At 47.5% G+C, this 13539-nt stretch overlaps 1 non-coding gene across 1 annotated transcript; it reads left to right on the forward strand.

Moving 5' to 3' along the window:
* Positions 1 to 1220: 1220 nt before the first annotated feature.
* On the forward strand, positions 1221 to 1292 carry trnae-uuc (transfer RNA glutamic acid (anticodon UUC)). Its single transcript has one exon. It is a non-coding gene; the product is annotated as a tRNA-Glu (tRNA).
* The last annotated feature ends 12247 nt before the right edge of the window (positions 1293 to 13539 follow it).

Here is a 13539-nt window from a genome sequence, read left to right on the forward strand (position 1 = left end):
ACTGCCCCAACCACTGCGGCTCCTGGGAGTGGAAAGGGAACAATCACCAAAACCCAGTCTCAGCTTTGTAAATCTTCAGGAAATAAGAAAACTGATTATCCCTTCCAATCTTCCATCCTGGCCTGACAGCGTTGATTTTAAATGGCTGTCCAGTTAGTGCCGATTCGTTTTGGCTGAAAAAATCTTCCTTATCTCATCCCAGCATTTCTTGCCACAGAGAACTGTGCGGCAGAATTCATGTATATATTTCCTTGTATGGTATTTTGTAAATAACATTCGTTCGCGGGTTGTTTGTATTTAAGGTTCACTAGCTGTTGTTTAATGCTGAGAGGTTTGAGTTGTCTGGACATCATTTCACAGATGTCTTTAAAGTAAAGTAATGTGGCTAGGGTTTCTGCAGACCTTGTGTCTGCTAGTGTCAGTTTGTTGATGTGAAATCGTCACACTGGGTTTATTGGGTCGGCAAAAGTGAGGACTGCAGATGCTGGCAACCAAAGTTTTGATCAGAGTGGTGCTGGAAAAGCACAGCAGGTCAGACAGCTTCCGAGGAGCAGGAAAACCGACGTTTCGGGAAAAAGCCCTTCATCAGGAACAGAGGCAGGACGCTTCCAGGGATGACGAGATAAATTGGGGGTGGGTGGGGGGTGGGGGGGGGGGGGGGGCTGCTGGGCCGAAGGTACCGAAGAGTACAATAGGTGAATGGGGGTGGGGATGGAGGTGACAGGTCAGAGAGGAGGGTGGAGCGGACAGTTGAGAAGGGAGATGGGCAGGTAGGACAGGTCATGAGGACAGCGCTGAGCTGAAAGGTTGGAACTGAGGTAAGGTGGGGGGAGGGGAAATGAGGAAACTGGTGAAGTCCACATTGATGTCCTGGGGTTGAATTTATCCGAGGTGAAAGATGGGGCGTTCTTCCTTCAGGCATCGGGTGGGGAGTGAGCGGCGATGGAGGAGGCCCAGGACCTGCGTGTCCTCGGCAGAGTGGGAGGGGGAGTTGAGAGGGTGATGGGGTTGATTGGTGCGGGTGTCCTGGAGATGTTCCCTCAAGCGCTGTGACTTGACTCTGCGAGGAGTCTCCAGTCTCCCTAATGTAGAGGAGACCGCATCGGGAGCAATGGATACAAGCAATGACATTGGTGGAAGCCTTCTCACGATCGTGGCCCAGGTTCGATTTCCGGGCAGGAAAGCAATATACAATAGGGCTGTGAGGGCGCGCTGCTGTTTCCCTGGTGGTCTAGTGGTTAGGATTCGGCGCTTTCACCGCTGCGGCCCGGGTTCGATTCCCGGTCAGGGAAGTATTTCTCAGTGGATCTTTTGCCTGCCCATTCTCCTTAAATGCGCTGTACAGTTCCTTCTTGGTCTTCGTCGTTATTGGCCACTGCAGTGTGTCGTGCCTCGTTGAAATAGTGTCCTGACTCAGGCTTGTTTGTATGTGTAGGGATCATTGCTTCTGTAGCTAAGTACTTGGTTCGTGTGTGTTGTTTTCCTATAGACGCTGTTTTGAATTTACCATTGACTGTTCGCTCTACTGTGACATCTCGAAATGGCACTTTGTTGTTGTTCTCCTCTTTTGTGAATTTTATGCCAGTAATGATATTGTTGATGGTGTTGTAGGTTTCCTCTAATTTCCTTCATTTTTTGATGACAAAAGTGTCATCACTGTGGCGGACAACAAAGTTTGAGTTGGATCGTTTGAAGGGCTGTTGGTTTGAGACTCTGCATTATTGCTTCTGCTAGGAATCCTGATACTGGTGGTTTCATGGGTGTTTCGTTTATTTGTTTGTAGGGCTTGTTACTGAATATGAAGTGGGTGGTTAAGGCACAGTTCCACGAGCTGGATAGTGCTATCTTTGCTGATGAAGTTGGTGCTGTGTTTATGTCTTTGGTTCTTCGAGTAGTGTTCCAGTTTTCTTTGGCCACGTTGATGTTAATGGATGTGAACAGGGCTGTTATGTCAAAGGACATCATTATTCCATACTCTTCTAACTTAGTTCTTTGGTGTTCAGGAATTCTTGGATGGAATAAATGGAGTGGCGTGAATCTTCGACTTGGTGTTTTAAATTTCAGTGGAGGCCTTTGATGAGTCTGTATGTTGGTGTTCCAAGTAGTGAGACTAAGGCCTGAGGGGGGCTCCTGGTTTGAAGAGGAGGAGAACAACAACAAAGTGCCATTCTTAGATGTCACAGCAGAGCGAACAGTCAACAGTGAACTTCAAACTAGCGTCTACAGAAAAACAACACACGCAAACCAAGTGCTTAACCACAGAAGCAAACATCCCAACACCCACAAACGAAGCTGCATCAGGACATTATTTCAATGAGCCCCTGAACACTGCATATAGAGGATTATAAATTCATGAGGGGTACGGATGAGGTGAACAGCAGGTGTCCTTTCCCTCAGCTGGGGTTTTCAGGATCAGGGAGCAAATATTTTGTGGTGAGTAGAGAAAGATTTTATAAAGACAGGACAAGGATCGTTTTTTAAGAGAGTGGTCTGAGTGCAGAATGAATGTCCAGAAGACGTCATAGAGTCACAGAGATGTACAGCACAGAAACAGACTGTTTGGTCCAACTTGTCCATGCCGACCAACTATCCCAAAACAATCTAGTCCCACCTGACAGCGCACGGCCCCATATCCCTCCAAACCTTTCCTATTCATATACCTAACCAAATGCCTTTTAAATGTTGCAATCGTACGAGACTTCACCACTTCTTCTGGCAGTTCATTCAATAAACGTACAATCCTCTGCGTGAAAACGTTGCCCCTTAGATCTCTTTTGTATCTTTCCCCTCTAACGCTAAACCCATGCCCTCTCGTTCTGGACTCCCCCACCCCAGGGAAAAAGACTTTGTCTATTTATCCTATCCATACCCCTCATGATTTTATATACGCACAGTTACAATGTTTGAATAAGTCCATGAATATGAAAGGTTCGAAGGTTTATGGGCAAACACTGGTAGGTGGGACGAGTTTAGTTTGAGAACATACTCAGCATGGACGAGTTGGATGAAGGGTCTGTTCAGTGCTGTCATACTCTGTGACTGACCTGTACTGGTCTTAAAACCATTTTCTTACCTCCCCCCATAACAATCCACTTCTTTGTTGTTCAAAACTCAGATGAATTTAGCCTTGAATATGTTCAATGACCCCACTTCTGAACTGAATCCCTCTTCGTAATATACCACTTGCCTCGCTCATTGCCTGCTGCATCTGCCCGACAACTGGCATTGACTGGAATGGAGGGACTCTGAGACCCCTTTATCCATCCATACATCATTCCTGATAAAGGGCTTGTGCCCGAAACGTTCACTGTCCTGCTCCTCAGCTGACCTGTTCTGCTTTTCCAGTGCCACATTTTTCGACTTTCACCTCTCGTCCTCACTTTCTCCACATTCCAATATATCACCATTTAAACAATGCACTGCTTATTTTTTAAACAGCCAAGGCGAAAACTTCACATTGCGGCACTACACTTGCCATGTGTTTGCCAATTGAGATACAGACCTGGACCAACTTCGGGAAGAGGCAAAACACTGAGTTCTGAACAAAAACCGTAGCACACTCAAAACGTCGGCTCTGTTTACCTTTCCACGGATGCAGCTCGACCCGTTGGCTTTCTGCAGTATTCGCTGTGTTTGAACTGATAGAAGACAATGGTAATTCTGGGCGGGAAGGTTAAATTATGAATTGAATAATAGCTTCCTCAACGAGACTGTGCGGACGCTGGGCGGCCCTGTCTCTGTGGCGCAATTGATCAGCGCGTTCGGCTGTTAACCGGAAGGTTGGTGGCTCGAGACCACCCAGAGACGGAGCGTTTGCTGTTCACGCTCCTACTGCTTTCTTGTCTACAAAGATGCGCGTTTTTAATGGTGTCAGGAAAATGTTTCCCAAACGGAAATCTTTTCCACTGAGGAAGCACAAAGGGGTTTCTGAATTGATTGAATTTCTAACGTAAACGAATGCGGATGCTGACAGTCCGAGACAGAAGGCGAAACTGCTGGAGCAACTCAGTAGTTTTGGATGTTCCTGGATGAGGAAAAAAAAGTTCTGAAATGTCTCTGATTCTATTTCTACAAATGCTGCCTGACCTGCTGAGTTGCTCCTGCAATTTCTGGTTTTGCTTTTAACTGAACGTCCATTTCATCTTTCGGGATGAAACACCCAGAATCGCCATTTGCAGATATTAACCCTTTCGAAAACCGTGAAGTGATTGGATTCAAACAAACTCTGCAATGATTTACTCTTTGTCAGCTCCACAGGCAGAGAGACCTGCGAAATGAAGCTGTCAGTGTGGTTCTGTATTGGTGGGCAGAGTGGTGAATGCGATGGACATGAAATCCATTGCGGGTTCCCCACGCAGGTGTGAACCCTGCCGACTACAGTTGAGAACTGTCGTCAAAAAGAAAGGGAGATTGTTCCACGGATTTTTAAAGATGCAAATCAGTGGAGGGGTTTAAATATTTCAATCACATTGGGACTGATCGGGAATCTGCAACCCACTGCCTGTCAGGGTGGAACAAGCAGATATCCCCAGAGCTGCTTTTGAGGATATGAGCCAAGTGTTTGGAAATGAGACTAGAACAGTGAGGGGCGTGAAGCCGTGGTCGAAATGAGGCAGGCACCTGAGGACAAAGGTGTTTTATTTGCCAGTGAAAGATACTGCTTCACAAAGTTGGGTCGATGGAAGGGAAGCAGTGACGGTGATTATCTTTGGCTGTTCACCTTGTGAATGTTCCCATTGCTGCGCATGTCCGTATAACGTCAGAACTCTGCAGCATGGCGGCGTCAGGTACGCACAGTGCCAGGGGCGCAATGGATGACGCATATGACTCCACCTACATGTTTGAAATGCAGCTCACAGCTTCTTCACACACCCCAATTAATCTTTCTCATTGTCCTGAAGCCGGCATACGGTTTGAATTCCTGATCTGCAGGAACGAGACTCTTTTCACTGTCTCGCGTCAGTAAGTGTCCCTGAGAACATCAGAGTCACGTCACAGCGCTGTCAGAGGAGGGGAAGCTGAAATAGCCCCACACGCTGCTCACGGGCACATTTCACTTTCCCCAACTCACCGCCCCAACCACTGCGGCTCCTGGGAGTGGAAAGGGAACAAACACCAAAACCCAGTCTCAGCTTTGTAAATCTTCAGGAAATAAGAAAACTGATTATCCCTTCCGGTCTTCCATCCTGGCCTGACAGCGTTGATTTTAAATGGCTGTCCAGTTAGTGCCGATTCGTTTTGGCTGAAAAAATCTTCCTTATCTCATCCCAGCATTTCTTGCCACAGAGAACTGTGCGGCAGAGTTCATGTATTTCCTTGTATGGTATTTTGTAAATAACATTCGTTTGCGGGTTGTTTGTATAGGGTATTTAAGGTTCACTAGCCGTTGTTTAATGCTGAGAGGGTTGAGTTATCTGGAAATCATTTCACAGATGTCTTTAATGTAAAGTAATGTGGCTAGGGTTTCAGCAGACCTTGTGTCTGCTAGTGTCAGTTTGTTGATGTGAAATCGTCACACTGGGTTTATTGGGTAGGCAAAAGTGGGGACTGCAGATGCTGGAAACCAGAGTTTAGATCAGAGTGGTACTGGAAAGGCACAGCAGGTCAGACAGCTTCCGAGGAGCAGGAAAATCGACATTTCGGGCTTAAGCCCTTCATCAGGAATAGAGGCAGGACGCTTCCAGGGATGGCGAGATAAATTGGGGGGTGCTGGGCCGAAGGTAGCAAAGAGTACAATAGGTGAATGGGGGTGGGGATGGAGGTGACAGGTCAGAGAGGAGGGTGGAGCGAACACTTGAGAAGGGAGATTGGCAGGTAGGACAGGTCATGAGGACAGCGCTGAGCTGGAAGGTTGGAACTGAGGTAAGGTGGGGGGAGGGGAAATGAGGAAACTGGTGAAGTCCACATTGATGTCCTGGGGTTGAATTTATCCGATGCGAAAGGTGGGGCGTTCTTCCTTCAGGCATCGGGTGGGGAGTGAGCGGCGATGGAGGAGGCCCAGGACCTGCATGTTCTCGGCAGAGTGGAAGGGGGGTTGAAATGTTGGGCCAGAGGGTGATGGGGTTGATTGCTGCGGGTGTCCTGGAGATGTTCCCTCAAGCGCTGTGACTTGACTCTGCGAGGAGTCTCCAGTCTCCCCAATGTAGAGGAGACCGCATCGGGAGCAATGGCATTGACATTGGTGGAAGCCTTCTCACGATCGTGGTCCAGGTTCGATTTCCGGGCAGGGAAGCAATTTACATTAGAGCTGTGAGGAGGCGCTGCTGTCTCCCCGGTGGTCTAGTGGTTAGGATTCGGCGCTTTCACCGCTGCGGCCCGGGTTCGATTCCCCAGTCAGGGAAGTATTTCTCAGTGGTTCTTTTGCCTCCCCATTCTCCTTAAATGCGCTGTACAGTTCCTTCTTGGTCTTCGTCGTTACTGGCTACTGCAGTGTGTATTGCCTCGTTGAAATAGTGTCCTGATTCAGGCTTGTTTGTATGTGTAGGGATCATTGCTTCTGTAGCTAAGTACTTGGTTCGTGTGTGTTGTTTTCCTGTCGACGCTGTTTTGAATTTACCATTGACTGTTCGCTCGACTGTGACATCTAGAAATGGCACTTTGTTGTTGTTCTCCTCTTTTGTGAATTTTATGCCAGTAAGGATATTGTTGATGGTGTTGTAGGTTTCCTCTAATTTGCTTCATTTTTTGATGACAAAAGTGTCATCACTGTAGCGGACACAAAGTTTGGGTTGGATCGTTGGAAGGGCTGTTGGTTTGAGACTCTGCATTATTGCTTCTGCTCGGAATCCTGATACTGGTGGGTTCATGGGTGTTTCGTTGATTTGTTTGAGGCTTGTTACTGAATATGAAGTGGGTGGTTAAGGCACAGTTCCACGAGGTGAATAGTGCTATCTTTGCTGATGAAGTTGGTGCTGTATTTGTGTCTTTGGTTCTTCGAGTAGTGTCTCCAGTTTTCTTTGGCCACGTTGATGTTAATGGATGTGAACAGGGCTGTTATGTCAAAGGACAGCATTATTCCATCCTCTTCTAACTTAGTGTCTTTGGTGTTCAGGAATTCTTGGATGGAGAAAATGGAGTGGCGTGAATCTTCGACTTGGTGTTCTAGTCTTCAGTGGAGGCCTTTGACTAGTCTGTATATTGGTGTTCCAAGTAGTGAGACTATGGCCTGAAGGGGGCTCCTGGTTTGAAGAGGAGGAGAACAACAACAAAGTGCCATTCTTAGATGTCACAGTAGAGCGAACAGTCAATAGGGAACTTCACACTAGCGTCTACAGAAAAACAACACATGCAAACCAAGTGCTTAACCACAGAAGCAATCATCCCAACACCCACAAACGAAGCTGCATCAGGACATTATTTCAATGAGCCACTACGCACTGCATATAGAGGATTATAAAATCATGAGGGATACGGATGAGGTGAACAGCAGGTGTCCTTTCCCTCAGCTGGGGGTTTCAGGATCAGGGAGCAAATATTTTGAGGTGAGTAGAGAAAGATTTTATAAAGACAGAACAAGGATCGTTTTTAAGAGAGTGGTCTGAGTGCAGAATGAATGTCCAGAAGAAGTCATAGAGTCACAGAGATGTACAGCACAGAAACAGACTGTTTGGTCCAACTTGTCCATGCTGACCAACTATCCCAACCCAATCTCGTCCCACCTGACAGCACACGGCCCCATATCCCTCCAAACCCTTCCTATTCATATACCTAACCAAATGCCTTTTAAATTTTGCAATCGTACTAGACTTCACCACTTCCTCTGGCAGTTCATTCAATAAACGTACAATCCTCTGCGTGAAAACGTTGCCCCTTAGATCTCTTTTGTATCTTTCCCCTCTAATGCTAAACCCATGCCCTCTCGTTCTGGACTCCCCCACCCCTGGGAAAAGAGTTTGTCTATTTATCCTATCCATACCCCTCATGATTTTATACACGTACAGTTACAACGTTTAAAAGACATTTGGATAAGTACATGAATATGAAAGGTTCGAAGGTTTATGGGCCAAACACTGGTAGGTGGGACGAGTTTAGTTTGAGAATATACTCAGCATGGACGAGTTGGATGAAGGGTCTGTTCAGTGCTGTCTGACTCTGTGACTGACCTGTACTGGTCTTCAAACCATTTTCTTACCTCCCCCCATAACCATCCACTTCTTTGTTGTTCAAAACTCAGATGAATTTAGCCTTGAATATGTTTAATGACCCCACTTCTGAACTGAATTCCTCTTCGTCATATACCACTTGCCTCGCTCATTGCCTGCTGCATCTGCCCGACAACTGGCATTGACTGGTGTGGAGGCACTCTGAGACCCGTTTGTACATCCATACATCATTCCTGATGAAGGGCTTGTGTCCGAAACGTTCACTGTCCTGCTCCTCAGATGCTACCTGACCTGTTCTGCTTTTCCAGTGCCACATTTTTCGACTTTCACCTCTAGTCCTCACTTTCTCCACATTCCAATATATCACCATTTAAACAATGCACTGCTTTTTTTTTAAACAGCCAAGGCGATAACTTCACATTGCGGCACTGCACTTGCCATGTGTTTGCCAATTGAGACACAGACCTGGACCAACTTCGGGAAGAGGCAAAACACTGAGTTCTGAACAAAAACCGTAACACACTCAAAACGTCGGCTCTGTTTACCTTTCCACAGATGCAGCTCGACCCGTTGGCTTTCTGCAGTATTCGCTGTGTTTGAACTGATCGAAGACAATGGTATTTCTGGGCGGTGCAGGTTGAGTTATGAATTGAATAGTAGCTTCCTCAACGAGACTGTGCTCGTGACGCTCTGGCCTGTCTCTGTGGCGCAATTGGTCAGCGCGTTTGGCTCGTAAACAGATGGTTCATGGTTCGAGACTGCGCAGTGCCGGCGTGTTTATTGTTCACGCTCCTGCTGCTTTCTTGGCCGCAAAGTTGCGCGTTTTTAATGGTGTCAGGAAAATGTTTCCCAAACGGAAATCTTTTCCACTGAGGATGCACAAAGGGGTTTCTGAATTGATTGAATTTCTAAAGTAAATGACTGCGGATGCTAACAGTCCGAGACAGAAAGCGAAACTACTGGAGCAACTCAGTGGGTTTGGCTGCACCTGGATGAGGAAAAAAAAAGTTCTGAAATGTTGTCTCTGATTCTCTTTCTACAGATGCTGCCTGACCTGCTAAGTTGCTCCTGCAATTTCTGTATTTCTTTTTAACTGAACGTCCATTTCATCTTTCGGGATGAAACACCCAGACTCGCCATTTGCAGATATTTAACCCTTTCGAAACCTGTGAAATGATTGGATTCAAACAAACTCTGCAATGATTCACTCTTTCTCAGCTCCACAGGCAGAGAGATCTGGGAAATGAAGCTGTCAGTGTGGTTCTGTATTGGTGGGCCGAATGGTGAATGCGATGGACATGAAATCCATTGCGGTTTCCCCACGCAGGTGTGAACCCTGCCGACTACAGTTGAGAACTGTCGTCAAAAGGAAAGGGAGATTGTTCCACGGCTTTTTTAAAGATGCAAACCAGTGGAGGGGTTGAAATATTTCAATCACATTGGGACTTGTCGGGAATCTGCAACCCACTGCCTGTCAGGGTGGAACAAGCAGATATCCCCAGAGCTGCTTTTGAGGCGATGAGCCAAGAGTTTGGAAATGAGACGAGAACAGTGAGGGGCGTGAAGTCGTGGTCGAAATGAAGCAGGCACCTGAGGACAAAGGTGTTTTATTTGCCAGTGAAAGATACTGTTTCACAAAGTTGAGTCGATGGAAGGGAAGCAGTGACGGTGATTATCTTTGGCTGTTTACCTCTACCTCTAAAATTCGGCAGAATTTTAAAGTCACAATGAAAAGAAGTAAAAGTGACATTAGGAATAACGTTTTCGTACAGGGAGTGGTTAGGGTTAGTAAGTCCCTGTCTGTCATTGACAAAGAGGAAGATTCAATGGACACAAAAGGGAATTCGGTGGTCACGTTCAGATGTGCAGATTTACGCTGAGAAGGCGAGAGAATGAAACGAATAGAGACACACGTTTACTTAAGTGTAGAACCAGCAGAGCGAAGGTGGGCCGCATGGCCTCCGTCTGCGCTGTGACACATGTTGTGATTCAGTGTGAAATCACAGTTCGACCAACAGAATGTGGGAATTTAGAAATAAGTTTATATTTACACAGCCTCCATACGTCTGCGAAACAGCATATTACACGGCAGCAGTGGAGGTCTTTGACATCAGGCTCGAACGTGCCTGCCGCGTGCCAGACGGAAACCTGAAGTGTTCTGTGGAAGGGGCGCCGCGTGCGGCAGCAGAGTGGCGCAGCGGGAGCGTGCTGGGCCCATAACTCAGAGGTCGATGGATCGAAACCATTCTCTGCTATTGTTCTACGTCACCTCGAGTAAGATCGGTGCTCTCTTCTGCAAGTTGCATTCACTTACCAAATGTCATATATCGATGCACTCGTCAAATCAAGTGGCCTGATTTTAGAGGTCTCAGTGGTATTCCGGTATTCGTCTGTTTCCTCTGAACCGAATCGCAAACCCAGTTCTCTGCGATGCCAATCAGCTGGTAAAGTTGAAACACATGCCTTGCGGTTTTGTCCATTCCTTGCAGTAATTCGCCACCCTGGTTCAGACGAGAATGACAAGCATGTCAGAAACCGCATCACGACTCAGACAGAGCCCCCGACGATTTGGACGGATACCACCGATTGTGAATAACCTCAGAGAGAGAGAGAAGTGACAGACAGTCGCCGTGGACGCGATGGGCTGAACGGCTTCTGTCTGCGCGAGAATGATGCTACGTGTTTATGCCGTCCCACTGCCTGTCTCTGGGACAGAGAGGCTGAGGGAGCAAAACTGCTTCATTTTTAACCGTCCCTTCCATGATGGACTGCCTGCAGTCCCTCAGCTCAGGGCCGTCGGGATGACTCTCAGTGAGTGAAGGTTTCACTCGGATTCTCTTCATCTGGGACACTTGGGGCTCAGATGTTAACTGCTGCGCGGTCGCAGCAAAGAAAGCGATGCCCACTTTGCAATAGACTTTCCGTAAGATTACTGCGTGAAGACGATTTCTGAACACCAAGAAGGCTGCACAACAATGTGAATTTACCTGAGCGAAGAGTCCTCGGTGTCCATTTCTTTCTGTCCTGCCAGCACAGCATCTTTCTATCTCTCCGATAACAGATCCTTGGAGAAAGTTCACAATCAAAGTTGTTCATGTTCCCCGCATTAATGTAACTGACACCTCTCACCCCAAGGGTTTCAGAGAGAGAGAGAGAGAGAGCAGAAGAGCGAATGGACTCTACCCGCCCCCCACCCTACAGCCCGTCCCACCCCCCAGAACAACGTGCCAGTAGAAATAAAATGGTTTAATTATCCACCAGTGGAGATAGTCCAGTTCCTGGGGATGAGACAAAGTGGCCATTCTGCCCCGGGGACAGAATGACAAGCAGATGTTCTGGAAACGCTTTGCTGCTTGCAATTCTTGGAGCAATGTGGAATGTACTTCAGCAAGTTTCAGCTGGCTCGGAGTCTCCGATGTACATTGCTGTGTTTGCCGCCAGCTCAGAGAGAGAACAATAGAAAGGACGTAGGAGTGAATAACGATCCGCGTGAGAGGGCGAATAACTGTTAATGGAGACTGTTGGCGGCTAACAATACGTAGTGTGTCATAGCAGACGAGGTGATAACAAGGAGTCGTTTGTGTGGTAGGGGTCAAGGACATGGGGGAGTTCAGGCCCTAAAGTTATGGAACTCGATATTGAAGACCGGAGGGCTGTAAGGTCTCCAAGTGGAAAATGAGGTGTTGTTCTTTCATCTGGAGCTAGAACACTGCTGCAAGCCTGAGACAGAGATGTTGGCCAGGGAACAGGGTGATGTGTTAAAGTGGCAGGCAACCGCAAGGTCAGGGCCTTTTTTCCGCGGGCAGAACCGGGATGTTCTGCGAAGCAGTCACCCAGTTTATGCTTCATTCTACATTGGGGAAATGACACTGTGAGCAGCGAATGCAGTGGACTAGGTTGTGACAAAAGTGCTGCTTCACCTGGCAGGTATGTTTGAGCCCTTGGATATTCAGGAGGGAGCAGGTAAATGGGCAGGTGTTACACATTCGGCGGTTGCAGGGGAAAGTGCCTTGGCACTATGGGAGGTGGGTGTGGGGTGTTGCGAGTGAAGGAAGAGTGGAACCGAGGTGGAACCCCTGGCACAACGGGTGCGTGTTGGGACCATAACCCAGCTGAGAAAGCATTCTCTCCTATTCACTCAATGTCGTCTTTAGCAGCTTTCCGGTATAACAGCGCTCTGTTCTGCACCTCGCCTTCTAATATGCTTCCGAAAAAAGCTTGGACATAAATATTTCCCAGTGATATACTGGCCCAATGTTGAATTATCTGCCAGTGGAGAGAGCCCGGTTCCTGGGGACGGGACAAACAGCAGCAGGGAGACTGAATGAGAAGCAATTGTTCAGGAAACTCTTTGCCGGTTCCAATTCTCAGAGCAATCTCAAATGTATTTCATACTGAGCAAGTCTCAGGTCGCGCAAGCAGTGTGGGGCGCTAGCAGCGTGCCGGCTCTCTGGCTCGTTGGTCTAGGCGTATGTTTCTCGCTTAGGGTCCTTTACCAGAGTTGTATAAGACTCTGGTGCGGCCGCATCTGGAATATTGTGTGCAGTTTTGGTCGCCATACTATAGGAAGGATGTGGAGGCACTGGAACGGGTGCAGAGGAGGTTTACCAGGATGTTGCCTGGTATGGAAGGAAGATCGTATGAGGAAAGACTGAGACACTTAGGGCTGTTTTCATTAGAGAAAAGAAGGTTTAGGGGTGACTTGATTGAGGTGTACAAGATGATTAGGGGGTTAGATAGGATTGACAGTATGAACCTTTTCCCGCGTATGGAGTCGGGTATTACAAGGGGGCATAGCTTTAAATTAAGGGGGGGTAGATATAGGACTGAAGTTAGGGGTAGGTTCTTCACTCAGCGAGTTGTAAGTTCATGGAATGCCCTGCCAGTAGCAGTGGTGGACTCTCCCTCTTTATGGGCATTTAAGCGGGCATTGGATAGGTATATGGAGGATAGTGGGTTAGTATAGGTTAGGTGGGCTTGGATCGGCGCAACATCGAGGGCCAAAGGGCCTGTACTGCGCTGTATTGTTCTATGTTCTATGTTCTATGTTTACTGTGCCGAATTGCGAGAGGTCCCGGGTTCAAATCGCGGGCGAGTCCGCGTTTTTTAACTTGACTTGTGCAAAACTGCCTGATTAATTTTCTCAAAAAACGCCTTCGTGAAACGAGGTTGGGCTGTTTGGAGTACGAATGAGGCAGAAAACAGGGAAGTGAAATGGTTGGAGATAGTGTTCAACAGGTTGACGTGAGTGGTGCAGTGTTTGAGGAATGTCAGCAATCAAGGTAGATTGGAAAATTGGGACAGCTCTCCTCGGAGAACCGAACTTTTCCAAGTCATGAGGGACCCAGAAACAGGAAATAATGTTGTGAAAATGCTCCCACACCTGAAAGGATCCTCAGCGATTCGGCAAGTGGAAAATGAGGTGTTGTTCTTTCAT

Source organism: Chiloscyllium plagiosum, unplaced genomic scaffold (genome assembly GCF_037043375.1).
Source record: "Chiloscyllium plagiosum isolate Xiang-an unplaced genomic scaffold, Cpla_swu_hap1 HiC_scaffold_27, whole genome shotgun sequence".
In the NCBI taxonomy this organism is placed as follows: domain Eukaryota; kingdom Metazoa; phylum Chordata; class Chondrichthyes; order Orectolobiformes; family Hemiscylliidae; genus Chiloscyllium; species Chiloscyllium plagiosum.